General features: G+C 41.3%; 1 protein-coding gene across 12 annotated transcripts in view; it reads left to right on the forward strand.

Moving 5' to 3' along the window:
• The first annotated feature begins 9,039 nt into the window (after positions 1-9,039).
• LOC117532724 (muscleblind-like protein 1) overlaps positions 9,040-22,232 on the forward strand; it is a 42,664-nt gene continuing 29,471 nt past the window's right edge. For 6 of the 12 annotated variants that reach the window (XM_034196165.1, XM_034196171.1, XM_034196174.1 and 3 more), the window contains exon 1: positions 15,004-15,294. The gene's annotated coding sequence lies outside the window, so the exon portion shown is untranslated. Of the gene's footprint in view, positions 9,257-9,702; positions 9,856-13,864; positions 14,132-15,000; positions 15,295-22,232 lie in introns of those variants that run through there. The other 6 variants (XM_034196169.1, XM_034196166.1, XM_034196168.1 and 3 more) reach the window with 6 other exon arrangements.

Consider the following 22,232-nt stretch of genomic DNA (forward strand, 5'->3'; position numbering starts at 1 on the left):
TTTTAGTATCTTAAATATCATTTTGGATGGTTTGATCTATACCACATAATCCTATTTTAAAACTTTCCCCCAAGTATTGTGTGTCAAAGTCTGAATGTTTTAAGTAGGCTACCTAGTAAATCAATCTGTGAAAAGACATTTAGTGGAGTAATAAGGACACAATTGTCTTCCAAAATCTATTAGAGGAGCAGTATAAAGTAGCATAAAATGAAAATTACATTAATGAAGTACATTAATTGAGTAAATGTCCTTAGTTAGTTTCCACCACTGAAAGTGCAATCAGAATATTAAATAAAGAACCAACCATAGAAACGCCACACAGCTTATGCATATTTCAAAGCCTACAGCTCATTGACAATAAGTCTACCTCTGCATTCTGGAGTCATGATGGGAACGGTTGCAATCTTTCGGAGATTAGCTCCCGCTCTCCTCCTCAGGCCCATGTTCTCCAGCTCCAGCTTTCTGATTTCCATCCGCATCGCCTTGATCACATGTTTGAGCCTCTGTTCACTGTCCATGGTGCTAACCGCACACATTTCCACCCTGCTGGCATCTCTTTCAGGGTGAAACAACCCACCACAAGACCCCATCTGACATGTAAACACACAGTCTACATATAGACGTGTAGAAGCCCCAAAATGAGCAAATAAATAAGCAGCCAATAAAAGCAGCAATCTACTCAGTCATTGGACCATTGATAGCCTGGTCACATGATGGAGAGAGGGGTTATTTTCTTCTTAGTGATCTGATGCCTACCACTTTCTCTGCTCCTGTTAAATATTCATTTACTCTGTCAACACAAAGCAACAATAGGTACTTGAGAGGTGTAGCCTTTGGTCGAAACAGTCTGTGTCGAGGAAAAGCTGCTTCTCCTTTGAACTCAGACAACTTCTGAAGGTGGCAACAAATATAAAGGAAACTCACATCTTGTTTTTTCATATTTAAGTTATATGAAAACAGACCTCTCAGTTTCCACACCTATATCCTAACTCTTGTGAATACATCCTTACTGCATTCACACAAATCCTAAAACACACACACTTGAACTGATAACACAGATAAAGCAAGTGCTATGAATAACCAGATAACTGCTCTGGGTGTTTATTTTGTTTACTTACCTATATGTAATGTGAGACGTTTTTGTAACTAGAACACAGCATCATAGGTGCAGTATTTAGAGGAGAACGTACGAGTCGAATGAGTCGGTCAGTGTCTGTTTAATGCTGCTCTGCTGCTCTCTAGTGTCGAGTAGTCCCAGCATCATGCGACAAGAAAGAGGAAAATATTGGTTGAAATGTCAAAAATGTAGGGCCTCTGACTACAACTAACAGTTATGTTAGCACACTGAACATGATCTTATTACACCTCTATATCAAACCTTTTATGAACTAACTTCCCTTTAGATTGCCTTAAAAACAACAAAATATACTATAGACAAGAATATTTTATTTTATTTACCTTCACTGAAAGAATACAAATGGTTGTACACATTATTTAAAGATTCATTGTTCTGATTTAAACTACAATGCATTTTAGTTTTATACAACACTTAATCTCACATTTAATAAACCTTTTGATGTAACAGTGTAAGACCAGTGGGTGTTTCTCATACTAGAGTCAGTGTTTCCATTTTCCATGTTTCATTGCTGCAGTGAATCTATCTCATGAGCGAGGCTAGGTTTACAGCCTACGCTTAGAAGTACAACAAAGGCCTTCAACAACGACTTTTGGTTTGTGGATGCCTGAGGTGAGTTGGATTATAATTCCTGTAGACATGCCAGTAAGCCCCCTGCTACATACAGTACAGTTGTAGCCACACGTTATGCTTCCTGTGACCGCGGCTGTACTTGTCCATTCAGGCTTCATGTTTGTCTCTCATCTATTGAGAATTCTTAGGAGGGGAAGCTGACCCCTCATCACAGAGTGCACGTCCTCAGCCTTGCCACTGTTCATATGATCAGAGTATTACCCATAGAGTCCAGTAGAGGGCGGAGCCTGTGTGAGATAGAACACTGATATGGTATTGAGTTGAGTATATACGTATATACCAAATGAGAAAATGCTGTGTGTTGCCTTTTTTAAATGAACATACTCTCTGATATTGACAACCATTAAGGTGTCATGTGAACTGCAGTTTTGGCACAGTAAGTGCTACAGTTACAACCTTGTTGTGTGTGTTCAGAGGTCATGTTAGTATTATTGTGTACTGTAGGTGAGCAAGTTTCATGGTAAAATGAAACGGAAGTAAGATAAAACACACCTTTAATCTAATATTGGTTTATGTGAACACTTATCATAGATTTATCCTATAACTTCACTTGGTAACATTACAAACATAACTCTGTGAAACACGTGCGCTGCTGGGTGGAGCATAATATTAAGTTGTCCGTTTGCTTGTGCGTGTTTGACACTCCATTACATACTCTAAGTACCTCCCATTCCACAGTGTGGCGTGTAACCTGTTTGTCTTTAGATAACAACTCCCTCAGCAACTGAGAGATAAAGTCTGCATGCGGCTGAAGATACAGCTGCATGACAGATATGTATGGTGGCTGAAATGAAACTCTGCTGAGCGAAAGACCTCTTTTTTGTAAAGTGATGTTAAATTAATTATGATAAAATGTGGTTCTCTATGCAAAAATAACCAACCAAAATAACATCCGCTTTAATTAAAACTATATATATATAGTTAGTTTACCCCTCTTTGTCATATATCATACCCAAAATGCCCAGCAGGAGGCGTTTGCTGTGGTGTGAGTTTAAAAAATGCACCTAATGCAGTCTAGCTTCATTCCATGTGCAAGCATATGACATCCTCCAGCAGCAGGATAAACCAAAGAACAACAGTATAAAGTGGTGCATTTGAAAGCAGAGGTAATTTATTTGTTTTGCAAGTGATTACAGAAGCAGAATTGAATACACTGCTTTTGATTTCAGCCATTTTTCATTGCTGCTACTTGCTTTGAAAACATGACACCAGAGACCTGGGACAAATGCGGCTTCCTTCAGATTCCCGCACTCATCATTTTAGCCAAGATGCTGTTGACCCGGCGCCAACACCACAAAACAGGACAAGTAATTTAATTTGCTACTGCTGCCGACCTTGAAGCAGAGAATGTAGGCTACCAGAATCCCAATAGGGAGGCTCGAAGAAAGCGTCCTGGGAGCTTAGAGAGGGGTCAGGCTGTTCTGCTGTAGCATCACACAGGCTCCTCATCTCCACAGTCACATGTTTGTCCTTCAGGTTTATAGAAATATTATTATTTCAATGAAAGATAATGTGACAATGATATCAATCAATTTGCTATCATTTTAGTTTGAAGAATGTGTACGTCCTAACCATCATATACATCATAATGAACAATTTAAAAAAAATTCACAGTCAATGTAAAGGTTTAAAATCCACTGTTGTGCTCTAAATATGTCCCTTTTTATGGCAGAAAATGTGAACAATGACAAGTATGGACTGTGCTTTCTCAAAACTGTTACCCCCTCAAAGTGGAAACATCTGTAGTTACTGTCAGGGAGGTAACTCCATCATGACAACATATGACATGACTATAGCTGAAACACTTAATAAAAGGCTTATATGACCTCACCTTATTAAAGATGTGCCCCTACGTAGGCTCTATATGTCACAAACAAGAATACGATTATGACACTGGATCACACTGAAGTCTAGAAAGTATCACCTCCCCATATGAGAGGCACTAGATAAGACAAATAGTACAGGAGGTGGCAGAAATGAAAAACACATCTGCTTTTATGATGTGATGCATGCCATGGATGTTTGATGGTGCTTCTATCTCGTTTTGTTTACATATTTCAGGAAATATGTGACAAGACATGGTATTGTATGCATTTGAGATACAAAAAACAACAACAGTCGGTTTAAAAATGATAGATTTTTTAGAAATTGCTTGGTCATTTTGTGTGCTTGCGACAATGATTTGTCATTGTGACTTGTCGCCACAATGACAATGATGATATGACATTAAGGTATTTGATAAACACACAAATCCTTTAAGTAAAACAAGCGTCCTGTTACTGTGAAACATGTCTTATATGCAAACACATTTCCAATCCCGTCCCTCAAAACCCATCGGGAACACATGTACCAATCAACTCCTACAGCCATGTGATGTGATCTGAATGTAACAAGCCATAACTTGTTGCCCTATCAAGGTGACATGTCAAGTCACCATGGTGAAAATGTCTAGGGGTCAGAATTCAATATTGGTCGTACAAATCTAAATATAATGCCCCAGGGACTAAGCTGTTTCACAGAGCGCTGCTGTAGCTGACTTGCAGACACACACACAGGGTAATAGGGCTTGAAAGTGGGGCCCTTACCCCTTACAAGAAAGCTTCAGCTATTAACATTATTGGAATGTTGTAATAACTTTGAAGAAGCTTGTTGAAAGGACTTTTGAATCCTGTGCTATCCTTCCTTGTCTTCCAGCATGCCAGTGTTTCAAATAGAGACCTGTAGATGTTCAAGCCACTCTGCACTGTCTTTAATGACATAGCTCATAGCCACAGTCCCATCTAACAGCCTTCATTATAACTCAGTAATCATAGGCTACATTTGTTTTTCTTTTCCTCTCCACTCGCTCTATCCTATATGCTCTGCCGCTGTCTCTATCCCTCTGTTTGTCTTCCTCTGAGCATGACGAATCCAGAAGAGAGCCTGCGCCGCTACGGGAGAAAGTGTTTGTTGACTTTTCGGCGCAGACTGGTTCTCTGTAGGGGAGCAGTCTGTTATTTATGGCTCATGACTCTGTGATTGGTTGAGGAGAGATATAATTATGTCTGGCACTCAGCTTAGCTAGTTTTAGAATTACAATAGGTGCCATGTTGAGTTCAGTAGTTGCTATGATACTAAGTGTAGGGTCTTATACTGTATAGAAAATATATTTGATATAGACCTATAACTGGTGGGTGCACCCTTTTTTCTGTAATTACCTTCAGGGCGAATAGGCAAAGTAAGTTAACACTGGGCAATATAATAATGCATTACTGAGTTACATTAGACCAGATACTGTCTGAAAACTTAGTTTGTTGTTAAGTTACACAACGTTGCACATAATAACGTCTATTCATTTTGTTTCCCCATCGCTTACTTTCGAAACTCTTAAAGGCCAGCATGAACAGGCAAAATGATTACAGCAAGCAACTGTTTGATGTTCACATTGGCACCAGACTGTTGTTTAAATACTATGTGAAACTATCCTTTAATCCCATGATGTTGCATACATGTGGTTCCTTTACCTCAGAGAGAGGGTGCATTACACACCAAGTGAAGTTAATGACCTGCAATATACTGTAGCTGTAGTTCATCACATATGAAATGTTTGAAAATATATGTTTAGAGCCTTTTAAAGCCTGTAGATACTGTCAAAGGTTCATTATAAGTGACTGATATTTGATTAATTGTGTGTATTAGATATTTGACAACTTCTAGCCCTTGTGTTTTTAATATTAAGACATTAATTCCTATTTTTGCATTAGATTACATACATGAATGAAAAAAGTCTTACTATACACAATAGACAAAAACATATTGGGCATCATAAGAGATACTGAACCAATGTTTACACGGAAGTTATCTTAAAAGACTAATGTAAACCTTAACTACTATAATAATAGATATTTACTTGAAAGACTATCACATGACTAAACATGGTCGAGACAACCCACTCAGATTCCTGATTTCGTGTTTATTAGACTTGTGTATCACTATCATCTGTATACTGACAATTACAAATGAAATACCACCAGAAGACTAATGTAAGGATAAATAGATGTCACTTATAGCCTTAAGTTTTAATCTGATTACATGTTGAAGTAAAAACAGTTACTGAGCTCATCCTTCTAATAAATGATGTCAGAAGGATTTCCAAGGAGCTGCAAAGATATACCTGCACTTTATATGGAGGTGAAAAGGCTGGAGTCTTATATCCAAGAGTCAGGATAAACCGATCTCAACAACCATCTTAGAAGTTGATTCAGAGCTTAAGACAAAATAACACACTATATTCCTTTAAGAATTCTCAAATCCAAATCTTGCAAGGGGGGGTTAATTTAATTAGTAGTCGTCCATGACACAAGGGACATGACTAATTATCGTTATTAAAACAGTTAATAATGGATATTGCTCTAGCCGTTATCTCCTCATTACGCAGGTTGGTCAGTTAGGGACCTTGACGAGACTAATGGGATTGTGACAGTTTGAATCATCTTTTCCCGGGTTATTCCACACACTTGGAATACAAGTGGCAGCCATCTGTCTTTGTGCGGCAGCCATGTATTTGTTTGTTCCCCATAGGAAGTGGGGGGTGAAGACGAGTCTCTCCACCATAGATAATCCTATTGTGTATTCCATATCATGGCTTATGTGATTACTGTGTTATATAATAAAAGTGTAGTCATATCATACCTAGAAAACACAAGGATGGGAAGGGAGTGGAGGCTCAATGAGTAATCCTCATCTAATCCATTTATTTTAAATACTTGGGCTGCCACGGTTAATAAACAGCGTCATGTCTATCATTCTCATGAGAACCGCTGCCCAGCCCGGAACCATTTGGTTTTGTTATCTAAAAAACACCAACACATTTCATTTTCCTGTTGTAAAATGATTTGAGCAATTGGTTGCATGCAATTGAATCAGTTTAAAATCAGAGGAAATGTATCAATGTTTAAACGTAGACATTAAAATAGAATACTACTGTACTGTATGTGTGTAAGTGGAAGACGAGTGATAACCCATCTCTCTCCCTTTTTTCTTTCTCTCCCTCTCTCCTCCTTTCTGTCTGTCACATGAAAATCAGCTGATCACGATGGAGAAAAGATACACTTCCTGGCCGACAGCATCTTGTTTCAGTGCAGATGCAGGATATTAAAGATAACATGATATGGTGTCATGGCCACGCTGAGTGGATTGTGTAAGTACAGACTCTCTGAATCGTCCTCCTCTCATGCCTAATTACTGGTGTGACGTTAGGGGTAGTTGCTGTGACAGTGAAAGTGACTGAAAGTGTCAAAATGGCATTTAAAATAGGTTTACAGTGTGAGTAATATAAAGACTTTGCATAGAAATAAAAAAACTGCATGGAAAACATTTTCATAGATCCCACAGTGCAAGTTTATTACTTTTAGACCTTTATAACAATTATAATGCAGCGTCTATAAAACACATTTTGGCTGTCATCTTTCTCTCTGTCTCTCTCTCGGTCCTTAGTGTGGCGAGGAATGCTGAAGTGCCACTTGCAGACAACAGTATCCAGGGAGCCCTAAAAAGGGAAGGAGTCCCACTCTGATTCCAGCTGGCTCGTGGAGCAGCAGAGGCTAAATTAGGCCTGGTTTCATTGACTTCCAATCCCCAGAGCCTCAGCAGCCCAGAGGAGGAGATGCCGCCTGGCGCTCTGGGCCTCTGATGCTTCCTCAGAGCTTCTCCAGATACTGCCGGGGTAGGTTAAGGCCACGTGGAGGAATCATATGTCTAGAAAGCTTGCAATGAGAGGTTGCATCTCCAGATAATATTCTGAATATGTGGTAAAGACATGAATTACCTTAAAGGTTATTGGATGTTTAGCCTTTTTACCATCATAAATCATAACCAGATAACATTTAGCAGTAGTACAATAACTGTCAACAAACAGAAAAATATACTCTATTAGTTTTAGCAAAGATAAAGCTGCTATATTGCTGTATATAAGGGGGTCTTTTTGACTTGTGACTCCTTAAGATGAAGCAGTAGTGTCAGTGTGGACTTCTTTTCTCAGACAGTTTCCTCTTAGGATTTCGGGAGGCCTAAAAAGGTAAAAGTATACATTTTTGCACAAGAAAAAAAACACAATAAGGAAATGAAAAGTGGTGAAAGCTAAACACAATAGTGTGTGACAGAGTTACTGCGCACAGTTATTATGAGAAATGTCCACCTGTCCCATAATACATCTCAGTAACTGCCCTCAAGGTAACTTTACAAATATTGCACAAACTTCTACATGAAATCAAGGATGAACCGAGAAGAATTTGGTTATGAAAGGAAAAGGGTATTTGGACCTTACTATACACGTTTTTTGACATAATTTGTAAATCTATCAGAATCAGGTTTATTGGCATCATTTAGTGAACACATACACACATTTGACTTAGTTATTTGTTTCTCACACTAGTAGACAAACAGCAGAACAACAAAGCTTAACAAAGGCAAGTCAAATCAAAGATTTTTAAAAACAGTTTACTGTTGATTTGGGGTACTTGTATGAGTCGACTCTGCTCACTTCCTCTCCCTGGAGGACATGGTAGCGGGGGGCTTCTTGTTCCTCTGGTAGTCCATCACAAGATGTTTTGCTGAGCTTCAGGTTGTTGTTGCACCATGTGACGAGCTCTCTGTCAGTCCTGTGTTCTTCTCTATCAAAATAGTCCTACGGTAAAGACGGATGTTTCTCAATGGAAATTATTCACAAAATGTTTAGGTTATAATAGTAATGCCTTCACCATAACTAAATGGTGAAGGCATCCAATGGTGAGGCGGTACATTTAAGAATTTGATTGGACTATTTTGCTTCCTCGTATTTTATTTTTTATATCTTACGTGTTGTTGCACGAGCCTGGGACTTAAGATTTTCGTTGGCAACAACTACGCTTTAGCTATTGTAAGTAATATAAATATAATACAATACAATATTATATTATATAAAACCTTCAACATTTTTTTAACCTGAATCCTTTAACAACCTTGATGTATATAAGGATGGAAAGAATGTTTGTATGTATCTTTATGCAGCCAAATGCCAGAAATATCGTCCCTAACATTGTCAAAAATATTACCATGTGGTCACTTATTTGAACAACATGGGCATGAGACAGAGGCTGCAACTTGTTTATGGTAAATATTATACACATTTCCACATTTGACTTCATAATGATTATATTCAACAAAGTGAGCCATCATGTGACGTGTAGCACAGCGTCGGCTCTGTATGTATTTTTCTGCTGATAAAAAGCTGGTCTGCCTCCCACTCTCCACTGCTCTTTTCTCTTTGCTGCACTGTCCAGTGTGATTGACCGCGTCTCTTTCTCTGGCTTGCAGTCGGAGACAGGTGCTGAGTGCTGCTGAGTGTTGCTGTATGTGTGGGCTCCTGGGGCCTGGTTCAACATAGTTTGATAGACGCAGTCCTTTGGGGAGAAAAAGGAGTAGGAGGAGGCCAAATGTCCAAATCGAGTCCACAGGAAAAGAACTCAGGGGGTAAGTGAAATGTTGTGACGATGTACCTGCCATGGGAGGATTGTGATAACATACTGCAGTCCTCCTTCCTTTAAAGTCCTCAACAGCAGCCTCTACAACACTCCACTTCCTGATTTGAAAAGCTATTGCAGTGCTTATCTTTTATGCTGCAAACTGTCTAATGTCAGAGGCACTTCCTCTTTTCACACTCACAGGCTGCATTTGTGTGCATATGCATTAGCCGCTAAGTACAGAGAGATGAGAAAATGAAGCGAAAGAGGAAGTTATAAAAAGGGGATGCAGAGAGAGGCGGGGGGAAAAACAAAGCGACCATATTTGGCTCCAGTAGATAATGCAAGCAGAAGATGCAAATTAGATAAGGAGTGGTTGTCATGGAGACTTGATGTTGCGCAGTGATGGTTCGCTGCAAACATGACCACATTTGTGGTATGGCCGTTGCCAAGCAGAAGGTGCTATTATGAGAGTGAGAGAGACGAGTGAGATGGGTAGAGGAAGAGACAAATGAAGGGGTGCATCCCATAGTGCATTGCGTCAGTGTGACCTGTGTTGAAGTGACTTCCTCTGTCCCAGTGGCGCCTCAGCGATAGACAGACACACAGGTAAGCTGGTTCTAAAATCACTTTCTGGATAACTAAGGTTCAATGACTTTTGGTTTTATACAGTGTTTACAGAGTTGGGTTATTTGTGAGGATTTCTTTGTGTAAACGGACTAATTTTTTACGCTACTTTGCAAAGACGTAAGTTTGATCAACTCTAGGAAAGCCAATATTTGCTATAATGTTCCCCACTATACAACTTGGCATAGAGTTAGAGTTTGTAAGAGGTTTGGGATGTAAGGAGAGTTTCTTTGACATGTGCAGCAGTGTATCTGCGGGTTGCATTTACACAGAGAAAGGACTGAATGCTGGAGTGAAAGGCCTCTTTGCAAAGGGTGGTTCCATTCGTTTGCATTTTATCTTCAAGATAAGCTTCAAGCTTGGAAACACACACACACACACACACACACACACACACACACACACACACACACACACACACACACACACACACAATGGTGTCAGATGGGGACAAGACAGTGTGCTATTTCTTCTCTGTATTTCAAACGTGACAGCTTGAATTGCACCTGCTTCCCTTTACTGCGTCAAAGTGGATAGAAGTTGAGCGAAGACCACAAGTATGCAGCAGGGAAATGTCTGCAAATATGCACACTATAAATGACTTGCTTTAACCACATACACATTTACAATTTCTCCCACTTGTAAGTTTTTGGAAATATATAGCATATTTCTGCACTTTTGGTTTACGAGGGATGCTCCCAGTGTATTCTAAAGTAAAACGCAAAACATATTGTTTTTAGTGTCTTCAAAGCACTACTTTGCTTTCTCATTCGGCACCCTCCAAAATAAATTATTGTGAAACGGCAGACGTTGAATGCATCTCCAAGCTGCGGGCCTTTTCCGCAAGACTGTGTACTGTTGCAGTTGTTGCTGTGATGGTCTGTAATGGGGGTGTAATGTGTATTTGCGGCCTTGGTGATAGATGAGCCGTCAAAGTTTGGCACACACAGGCTCTGGAACATTTCCTCGGTGGAGTGAGAGTTCACATCAGCCAGCCAGTGTCATTTACAGACGGCTGGGAAATAGCAGAGCGCTGAGATGATAGGGAAGCTTAAGGTGGAAAGTTGCATTCATCAGGGAGGAGGGAGCGAATATCAGGGTGGACGAAGGTGAGGGGTTAGGATCTGATGGCTTTACAGAGGCAGATGGGGTCAGCCATGCCAGACTGTGTTGGTTTACGGTTATTTGTGACGGATGAAGTGTGTGAGAGAGTTTCTAGAATATTCCGAGTTTCTGTGTCAAACGACTCTTTTACTTGCTACTTTTCAGAAATGTACTACTTTATTTTTTCACCCATGACTAGCTCACTGATCTTAATGTGTAAAATGGTTGGAATTCCCCTTTAACTAGGCCACGTACACACACACACACACACCTCTTCCTGTTTTCAGTTGGTTATGCATGTGAACAGTTTGCTCAACACCAAGGAAGTTGATTTCTGGTGCGCTTCGCTCATACCTAATCAGCTCTATGGCCTCATTGATCTTCTATAGAGAACAACGGTCACACCATCCTCTTATCTGCAAGACACAAGACGTATGGAGCAGGAAGTTAAAGTGTATGACTGATAAAGATAGAAATAGAAAAAGGAGAAACCGTCTCCTGCTGTACACTTGATCAGCTTAAATGCATTAAAAAACTCATGGAACTCAATGAGAAAACCATCTGGTATCTTCAAAGCTTGGCTCTGTAATCAAACCTCTCATTAGTGTAGGGGGATAAGAACTTTTCGAGTTCGGACAAATAGGCAGGTTGCTTGGGTGAAAACAGGCTCATAGAGAAAATATAGAGAATGAGAAATATGGACCAGCATGGCAGAGGAAACAGATGCAGCGAAAGAAAGGAGCAGAAGCACTGGCTCACACTCAGCTGCAGAAGAAGAGGGGAAATTCCACTTCAGAGTCTGAGTTTCACAGAAAGCCCAAAACTTTGGAGGCGTTGCTAATGTGTCTCCTATTGAGCCAATCACCATCAATCACCATGTTTCTTCATTATGGCTCAACGAAAACTCCATTCGTCGGTTAGAGCGACCTGCTGCTTCCATTGATTGGCAGTCAAACGGATTGCTCTGCTAATGTAAAAGTCATACTGTTTGTGTAGCAGGGCTGTCTTCATAGTTGGAAATAGATCTCCTTCCATCACTAATGAACGGCAGTTGGAAATAGATCGAGGCATGCACTTTGCTGTTGTAGCCAATGATAGCACTGTCTATCAACATTTGATCACCTCAGCACACTAGTGCTACGGCCTGCTATGACGTCTTCCTTTTGTCTGGGGGTATTCAACACGTTATTTAGTCTGTCTGAGTTCAGAGGTACACTGCCCCAGAACATTGACAAGGTAAATGGTTAGCACTGCGGCTGGGCTCTACCACAGATTGTCACCCAGGGTTTAAGGGCCTGCTGTGTGAATTAGAGATGACTTATCACCCGCTTTTTATTGAACAGAGAGTTGCAGCGATAGAAAATGATAGAAGAAAGGCATAGGCAGGTGTCACAGTTTTACACAGCATTGATGGATTTTTCTTTCAGGGTTATCCATCTTTTGGCAAATACACCAGAAAGAAAGAAATGTTTCTTACATGAGAATATGGACGCAGGTGCAATCTCAGTAGAAACACTTGCAATGATTGGAATTTGCATTCTTTGGAAAAGTAAAAATTGAATAGCTGTTTTTAGTTTAGGCGGCGTAATGAATGCACTTTCTCCTTGATCACAATCAAATGAAGTGAGTCATGGACATTATACCAGACAGAAAACTTGGCCTCAGCACACTGCTCAAAACCTGTAAAGAATCCTGCAGATGCCAAGGCCACTATCTCCATGGCTACCGGATATTGCAGCATCACATTCTTGGAGGCTCCTTTAGCCTCCCTGGCTTTCCCCTGGAAGCACAGGGTTGTGGCGGCAGAAGCCTTGAGTCAACGACAATACAGGAAATATGGCAGCAGCAGTTGCCTCAGTGTTGGCTGGGTTAGCCTTTTTTTCTTTTGAAATATGTTGCTGACCTGCAACCAAACTGCACTGGTCTGCATCTTTTTAATAGCCAGTATTTACACGCTCGGTGTTATTCTGGATGTATAGCCACTTACTAGCGTAGTTCATTTAGATTTAGTGCAGTTCCATGTGTCCTGCTTTTATGGTGCAGGCAAGAGCTGTTAATGTGAGGCTGTGCTGAGGCGTCTGAGGGCTGCATGCCACAGCAAAAGGGGGACACCTGATAGAAGTTTGACTAAATTAGTTGTAAACTCCCTTCTTTCCTTAATTACTTCCTCCACATCCCTTAATCTGTTCATTCTTTCCAACTGCTGTTTTTCTCCTTATCTGTCTTTCTTCTCTGTTAATATGTAACAACTAAACCCAGCTCCCATTTCTGATGCCCTTCCTCACCTTGCATGGCCTTTCCTCGATTCTATCTTCATCCTGTTACTAACTTCCCTTTTTTTCAGTTTCTTAATCTTTTTTCCTGTGCCTTCCCAATGTTTCCTCTTCTCCTTCCACTTCCCTCTCTCCTTCCTCAGCCTCATTGGATAGGCAAGGGCAGTGTTGCTGCAAGTGAACCACTACTTCCTGGTGTTGTTTTAAGGGGGGCGTGGCCAGCCTTTAGTGAGGAAGAGAGGGTGGGAGAGGGGACTGCAGGATCTGTAGGCTCCCTCCTCCTCCTCTTCTTCTCCCTCCTCCTCCTCCACAGCTGTTGCTACTGCCACCCAGCGAGCAGCACTTTCCTCGGGCAGCAGACGGATATCTATCCAGAGGCTGGAAGTCAGTAGAGACACAGCCCAGCACACATCCACTTCAAGAGACAGGGGAGGGGAGACACTAGCGCACACAGCCAACACTGCAACGTACCCACACACACACACACACACACACACACACACACACACACCACACACCACACACACACACACACACACACACACACACACACACACACACACACACACCACACACCACACACACACACACACACACACACACACACACACACACACACAGAGACAAACACTCCTCTCTCTCTCTCTCTGGCGCTCGGCTCCGCACAGCTTCCTCTACTCATTCGCTGCTGATTCACTCGCTCACTCGCTTGCCTGTCTTCTGCCAGTCGCTCTGCCTTGCTGCTCTCTGCCTGCCTGCCTGAGAATGGTCCAGCCGGTGCCTGGGGGTCTGCTGTCGCGGCCTGTCTGAACACACGCATAAACACAGAGCCTATCAACACACGGAAGCAAACACACACAAGCTTGAGAGCAATGTGAGAGGTAAGAGCTTGGTTCATAACCCTCCTCCTGGTCTCATTGGTTTATCTAGATATTTCCTCCTGTGTGTGCTGCAGCTTTTACTTTCCAAAGTGTCATTCTGTGCATTGGAACATGCTTTAGTGTGTGTGTGTGTGTGTGTGTGGTGTGTGTGTGTGTTGTGTGTGTGTGTGTGTGTGTGTGGTGTGTGTGTGTGTGGGTGTGTGTGTGTGTGTGTTGTGTGTGTGTGTGTGTGTTGTGTGTGTGTGTGGTGTGTGGTGTGATGTGTAGTGTGTGTGTGGTGTCGTGTGTGTGTGTGTGTGTCGGGTGTGTTGTGTGTGTGTGTGTGTGTGTGTGTGTGGTGTGTGTGTGTGTGTGTGCGGGTTGCGTCTGGTGGGTCCCTCGGGTTCACCATTGGTTTGTTACAAGCTTGTTTTATAGACTAAAGTCAGTCTCACACATGCACGTACACACACAGACACACAATAAGACACATTCTTGGCTCAAAGCAGACAGTCACACAATAGCTACTTCCTGAGGGGAGCGCTAGTTAGCAAGGAAATGTGCTGGTATGTGTGTGTGTGTGTGTTTGGAGTGCCATGGTTGTTCCAGGAAGCAGTGGAGAGGATCAATGATCGCCCACTCAGCTTTCATTCCCCTCCATCTGACTCAACATTGGACAGGTTGGGAGTGATCCTGCAGGGCTTAGTTAACACGAGAATGTAACAGGTGATTCTCTTCGTCCCACTTCCCTCCCTTTGCTGCGTCAGCCTAACGGGTGAAGCATGGTTTTGCATGTGTGTTTCTACGTATGTAAGGCAAAACTCCCGCCCCGCTGCATGTAAATTACGTGTGACATGCGAAGCTGCTGCTACCTTATATGGTGAGCACAGTATTTCAGTACAGTCGAATCTTGCCAAGCATTCCGGGTCGCGGGAGGAGAGAGAGTGTGTGTGAGAGGGTGACTCTGTCTGTGGGAGTGTGTGTGTGTGTGTTTTTGTGTGTGTGTGTGTATGTGTGTGTGTGACTAAGTGAGTGTTTTCATGCGTCTGACAGAGGGGGAGTACTTGAGAGAGAGGAAGAAAGTTGAAGACAGAAGGAAAGAGGGGCAATAACTAGAGAGACAGGGAGAAGGAGACCCAGTAAATGGAGGGATTTTACTTGTCGATGTCTGGACTGGAATGAAAGTAAGTCGTGTTGTACTTTATTAAGGCTTTGGGGGTTACATTGAGATTGCCCTGTAATGTTTTTCTTACCCTGTAATGTTTAACTCTGTAAGGAGTTAGGTTAAGCTTGTCTGGATCATTCTAAGGTGAACAGACTGAAAGTGCTTTCTTACGTGCGATTCTGTCTGGCTATTAGTCAGAAACATATCAAGTGTTGGCAGGCATTACTTATTTTGGAACATTCCAAAAACTCTGAAAACAGCAGGACACAATTCAGGTAAAATACATATAGTGTTTATTTCAGAGGCTTGTCAGAGCTCTAAACTTTATCCCCTCTCCTTTGTCCCTCTCGCTGCCACCTCTGCCCTCCTCCCCCTCGCCCTCTCTGGGTTTCCTCTTGGTGGTGTGTCCGTGGTTGGGGCTATGAGGAGGAATGTTGTTTTTGTGACTAAGAGGGACTCAGGGTGGCTCAGACAGTAGCACACACACACACACAAAGTCTGTACACACATGCAAGCATGCGCAACACAGACAGATGTGTGGCAGATTGCATTGTTGAGACTTCATCCCTCTGCTGCTGGTAGACTATCCATTTCTGTCGAACAGGAGCCTGAGGAACGTGCTGTTGTTGTCAATGAAAATACCATGGCTAATAATGTCAAAGATGACATGGCTCTCTCTGGGTATTATTGTATATGTGTGTGTGTCTGACTTTAGGTGCAAACTACCCTGCATTTATGTGTGTAGCCCCTGATCTAGGGAATGCCCCACAGACAGGATTACGTGCATGGCTGAATCTGCGCTAACAGGTTAAGCCTTTATTACACGAGGGCTTCTCTGTATGCTCCTACTGTGTTATGACCACATTTCAGCCCCTCTGAGTAACAGTTTGACACAGCTCTGTCTGCGTAGGAAACCCTTCACTTAACTTAATCCAAGCTAAATTCAAATGAACTGACGCGACCCCTGTCAGAGACACATTTGAGCTGTTAACTTGCCATGGTGTTGACCTTTTTTTTTCTTCTATTCAGGCCTTCAGTAATGATTGTTTATCAGATATTGCAGTATAAAGGAAACACACCGAGTGTTCAGCAGTATGAAGCACACAACAGTGATAATAAGCAGGGCGAGCAGTACGTTGAAGCTGACTTTCGTGGAGCCAGTAATAAATGTCTGGTTATTTCTTTGTTGTTGTGTCCAGAGATACACGTGTCAACACAAGCCTGTCCTTGTTTTTCTTCACCGCAGTTGCATCAGCTCCTGCCTTGACATCTTAAACCTCTCCGTCTCTGAAGCAGAGATATATGTTACATTTAATAACACACCCCTGCCTCAATATGACACTCTTTCGCTCAGTCTCTTTCTAGCTTGCCTCTGTTTCTATACGTGTGGCGGCACTGGGTCGGTTTGCCTCGATGTATTGGACCCACTATAACACAAGCCAGTTGATGAGGCCTGTTCTTTATGAAAATGATTGACTATTTAAATATAGATTACTATTGCAGACGATAAAATGGTTTGCATGTAATACACCAATAAAGAAGCTAAACCACCATGTCTAATAAAGTATGCCAAAACCACTAGACACACTTTATTTATGACATCTTTTGACACCAAGGAATTCTAAATAATACGATAGATTGATAGGTCCAACAATGTCATTAAGGTCTAAGCTAATTTAAATGTATAATATTTATTTCATAGTGTAATATAAATATATAGGTTTGTATTATGGGAGAGCAACTAGGTTAACCCTTAGATGCATAAGTGGGTCTTTTTTGATCCAGTGAGGTGGTTTTCTTGAAGTATCTTCATAATTACATTTTTTTTAATCATTTCATATTCCAGCTATTCCTCAAAAAACATGTTTTGGATATCATGCCATTCAAAATTTGTATTTACATTTTAAGAAATTGTAGTTTTTGTATTACTACCCCAAGCTTCCATAAGTGGGTCAAAAATGACCCGCATGCATTTTCTATGGAATCCTATGGCAAAACGTATTTTTTCAAAATGTAAAAAAAATGTCTAAAATTCTAAATAGTGAAAAATTAAATATAAAATATTTCTAGTGTGAACCAAAATATAATAGTAAATATTATACAAGTCATTTTTCTTAACCAAAATGACAAAAATGGCATACAAACACATATTATTCTAATGCAGATCCTTTTTGACCCACTTATGGAAGAGTGTAGGGTCCAGTCACTCGTGCATCCAAGGGTTAAGCGAGACTTCTATACAAATGGGAAAAAAATAAAAAGGGGAAAAACTAAATAAACTGCAAAAGGCCAACATGATCGACCAGAACTGCTTCAATTAAACATGCCATGGATTTTACACGTCTCTAAACTCTGGAGAGATGAACACCATTCCTCCAAGACATTTTCTCCTATAAAATGAACTTGATACAAATTTCCCACAGGTGTTTAATTGGCAATTGCTAAGGTCATGACATATGACACACATTATTATAGTACTCGTAAAATCTTTCATCTTCTGTATTCGCTTTTTTCCCCCTATAATTTATTTCGATGTTTCTCAACCTTTCTGCACATGTGGAAAGCAGCCTGACTATCTCCCAGCACGTGGACATAGATAGCATAAATGTGAGCCAATGAGCCACTCATTAAACCATAATGCCAGACATTATCCTCATCGCCCCTTGACTTAACCACATCCTTACGTGCGCGCACAGACACACATGCAGACACACACACACACACACACTCACTCACACACACTCTCACACATACCCACACAGAAAGATGCAGTGTTGCACACACAGTCGGATATTCACCACAGCTTAAGAATACCCTCTCTCAGGACAAAAAGATGTTTGTGTGTTTGTATATGTTTGCATTTGGGTGTTTGTGTGGTGTGTGTGTGTGTCAAAAGCTCTGTCCATGTATTCTATACAAGAGATCTAATAGTCTCCAATGGTTTTCTCTCGGAAGAATCAATAGGCATTGTTTGTTGTGCGTTGCTAGCCTAAAACACCCTTTCAGAAACCACGCTATTTAATCTGTAGATAAATGAGTGAATTTAACTCATTGCTGAGAGAATACGACGCCTTGATGCTAATGGCTAAAAGGAGGTCAATAACAATAATGGTACTCAAATTAGCAAGAATTAACAGAGTTTTTATTTTTCCAACACCCTTGCTCTCCATGTGAACTCTTTTTATCCTTAGCTTCTACTCACACTCTGAAATAAATGATAGATAGATAGAGTGTACGCATCATATTTTATAATTCAATGTGTTGTTGCTCTAGCCCTCATTTTATGCAGACCCATACGTGGTGCAATCTCTTCACAAACGAGAAAGTGTGTGTGTGTCAGAACGTTAAAGCATGAAGAAGCAGCGAGGAGTACATCCTCCTCACGTGTCCATATACAGTACGCACTGTATGTGCTAAGGTCAGTGAGGGCAATATTGACATGCTATATTCTGAGCACATGTAGCAGCAGGAGCGAGGTCCGGGGTGTTGCATTTCCTCCAACGTCCTCCACTGAGATGACCTGCCTCAGCACACTGTCACCCTGAATCCACCTCTGTCAATATGCTGAAACCACTCCTTTTACTGAACAGCAGCAAACCATTAGAGAAGGACGCTCCCTTCTATAGGAGGTTCGGATACGAGTTTTGTTTTCTAAGGGTAGCCTTAGAAGACCTTGCAATATAACAAGCATGTGCTTACTGCATCAGTAAACCACTATGAGTTATTGCCTCAAGCAATGGGTTTACTTCTTCGGTTCATTTTGTTTGTCAGCAGGTTTATGGGAAACATTCCTAACCTGATACTAGTAACTTTCTAGATTCCTATGAGAATAGCAGATCCTCCGATAACTAATGATCTTTGATATCAAGATATGCTGCATAATGTGCCACATGTCCAATTTTAAACAATAAGTGTTGACATGACTGTGAACCACACCTTTTTGTTATTCACATGACAACTTCAAAACAAGCGTGTCTCTTTGATTGATCTAACTTTTTTCATCAATTGAGACATGCCTTAACAAAAAAAATATCACTCTGTTTTAAAAAAAGAACTACCTCATAATGTGCCATCCATCACAGCCCACCGTGCAAATCATTGACAGTAATGCGCAGTTGGCGCTTTCCGTTGAGGTGAGGAGTGTACTTCAACAGCGTCTCTGACGCGTCGTGAACAGATTTGTTTTGTGACTCATAACCAAGAGAAAGTCGGGCAGGTTTACTTTTTATGCCGGAAACCGTTTGTGCTGTTGAGGCATATGCTAGAGTCACATGGCCGTAAGCTGATGGTGATGGGCTCATATTGGAAACACACACTTCCTTCTTCTTGCAGCCATTTAATGTTTCTGCCACGTGTCCTGAAGGGTGATAGGAAGCATACGGTTGCTCTCTCTTTCTCTCCCTCTCTTTTCTCCCCTCTCTCTCATCATCTTCCCTTTCTCCAGTGTGGTTGACCTTGCACCAGCTTGCAAGACCTTGGAGTCTCAGGGAGTGCTGGAAGAGAACGTCGGCCAGACAGTCACATTGAGGGCATGGATGGAGTTGGGGGGGTGGACACATCAGGGAGAACAAAGTAGAGTGGGATCCGCTGGTTAAAAAAACTGTTCTTTGGTTAGTACTAATGCTGTCAAAATTATCGCGTTAACGGCGGTAATTCATTTTTTAAATTAATTGCGTTAAAATATTTAACGCATTTAACGCATGTGCAGAATGGCCCGCCCCATACATGCCACCAGTGGCAGCGCCAGGGTATGGCTGGGGTAGGCTACAGCCATACCAAGAAATGGCTTAGCCCCACCTTGGAAAATGATGTTAAAGTAAGCAAAATAAAGTCCGCCAACTCGCGCGGAGTAAATTGCACAGACAGCAGTTTGTAAGATTGATTTCAGTAGCCACTTGTCTGGAAATACCGAAGACTAGAGACGGTTTTGAAAACTTTTGTCACGTAGTGATCGTCTTCTCAAAAGAACATCTTTGATAATGTCTTCTGGCCAATCAGAATCAAGATAACGGTGTGGTGTTGTTGCAGGAAGTCCCGACGGAGAATACTTTTGCTGCGTCTCTATATACATCGATACAACATTACGTGTTGATAGAAATCAACACGTAATGAAATAAGACCCCACGGTTTGATGATTGATAGGTGTGTGGGCTGTCTTTCATTTTGACACACAGAACAATGTTATAATAAACATACTGTATGTTAAATTGATATATCCGCCTTCTTTCATTTATCTTTCCATTCCCACAACAATATACATAAAGAAATGGCATATTTTGGACATATTTCGAACGGTGATTAATCATGATTAATACATGTTTAAACTGTGATTAATCTGATTAAAAATTGTAATCGTTTGACAGCCCTAGTTATTACATTACATTACTTGTTAGGCGCTTTTATCCAAAGCGATTTACATACTCAATTCTGTGGATAATCCCCACAGGAGCAATTTGGGTTGAAGTGTCTTGCCCAGGGACACAACGACATGCTGACTGCAATGGGGTTTGAACCTGAGCCGAACACCAACGCACAACCCACTGCGCCACACGCCTCCTGGTTATAGAGAAGAAGAAGTTTGTTTTCAACATCAATCTATTTGAAACGGATGCCTTGGAGACAGGGAACACAGACAAGCAAAGTGGAATTACATCGAGGGAGTGGCATACTGACAAGAAAGACCATGGCGCTGCAGAAATCAATATGAGTGGGACACCCATGTCCAGACATGATGGATCATAATGAGCGCTCATTATCAATCTGGCACTGTCTTACTCCGTTCTAGATTGTCTCTCACTCTCACAAATATGTGCTCATCTGACTAACAGAAACCATAGAAACCGATTAGGAAGCCATACAGACAAAGAAGGGTGTTTTCATGCATGAACTCATCACATTTTCTCATTTAATTGAATACAGGCCCATGGTACCTTTTAAACATGTTATAATACATATTTCTACCCCACTAAATGAGTTCAAGTCCAGCTTTGGCTTGAGTTGAGTCTGTTCAGAATGCACCTGAACTTATTTGAACGTATGTTTGTGTAATAAAAGTGTGTTGCCATCAGCCCCATCAGTCTGAGTTGTAGCAATAAACACATGTAACATCAGCAGTAAATGACAGGTCCTTGGGGCATACAGGGTTACACAGTAAGATTAGTATAGGCTGACTCCACATTTTTACAGAAATTAAAATAAAAAAAATGAAATCTTATTCCAAAACATTCAATCAAGCCCAAAGTCAAAAATGTTTTTTAAAACTGACCAAAAAAATGATTGCTCACATATAGCAAGTATTTTCTGTTAAAATTGTGTCGAAAAGTGTATTTATTTTACTCTCCGCTATTAAGTGCATGATATGGAAGCTCATAGGCTGTGTGTGTGCACCTGTGCATGTGTGTGTTATGGGGGTAGGGCTGTCGTAGGGTATGTGTTTTGATTATGCTTGCACTCCAAAGGTCGTTTCGAGCAGTTATGCTACTTTTGCTAGCTTTGGGGTCATTCAAGGTGAAACGGAGCAGTTTCCCCTCCTTCCCTCTGTAACATATATCCATGTTGCTGGCTCATTATGACCTGGGCTGTACTGCTGCAGGGCTCTGATATAGTGTGTTGCAGTGTTGCAGTGCTGTAAAGTAAGACGCGGTTTCATATCATTGCTGAAGGTGCAAATGCTGTTTTGGGAAAAGCGATTTCTCTATACAGGGTGTGGTGAGTTACCCTGCCAGTGCGATAAGAGCCCACGGGGAACCATCATTCAAATTCCCTGAAAGAAAACCAATGGATTATTTTATTTTATCATTTGAACTACACATGCTATTATCCCAGCAGGCAGTTCATTTCTGTCTGAGATGATCACCGCAGTGTTCATGGTGGTGTTATTTATTCAGAAATGCTCGAGTTAATGGAGAACAATATCATCGGGGATCTTGCTGGTTTGAAGAAACATATCATCTTTGC

The sequence above is a fragment of the Gymnodraco acuticeps genome, unplaced genomic scaffold (genome assembly GCF_902827175.1).
Source record: "Gymnodraco acuticeps unplaced genomic scaffold, fGymAcu1.1, whole genome shotgun sequence".
Classification (NCBI taxonomy): domain Eukaryota; kingdom Metazoa; phylum Chordata; class Actinopteri; order Perciformes; family Bathydraconidae; genus Gymnodraco; species Gymnodraco acuticeps.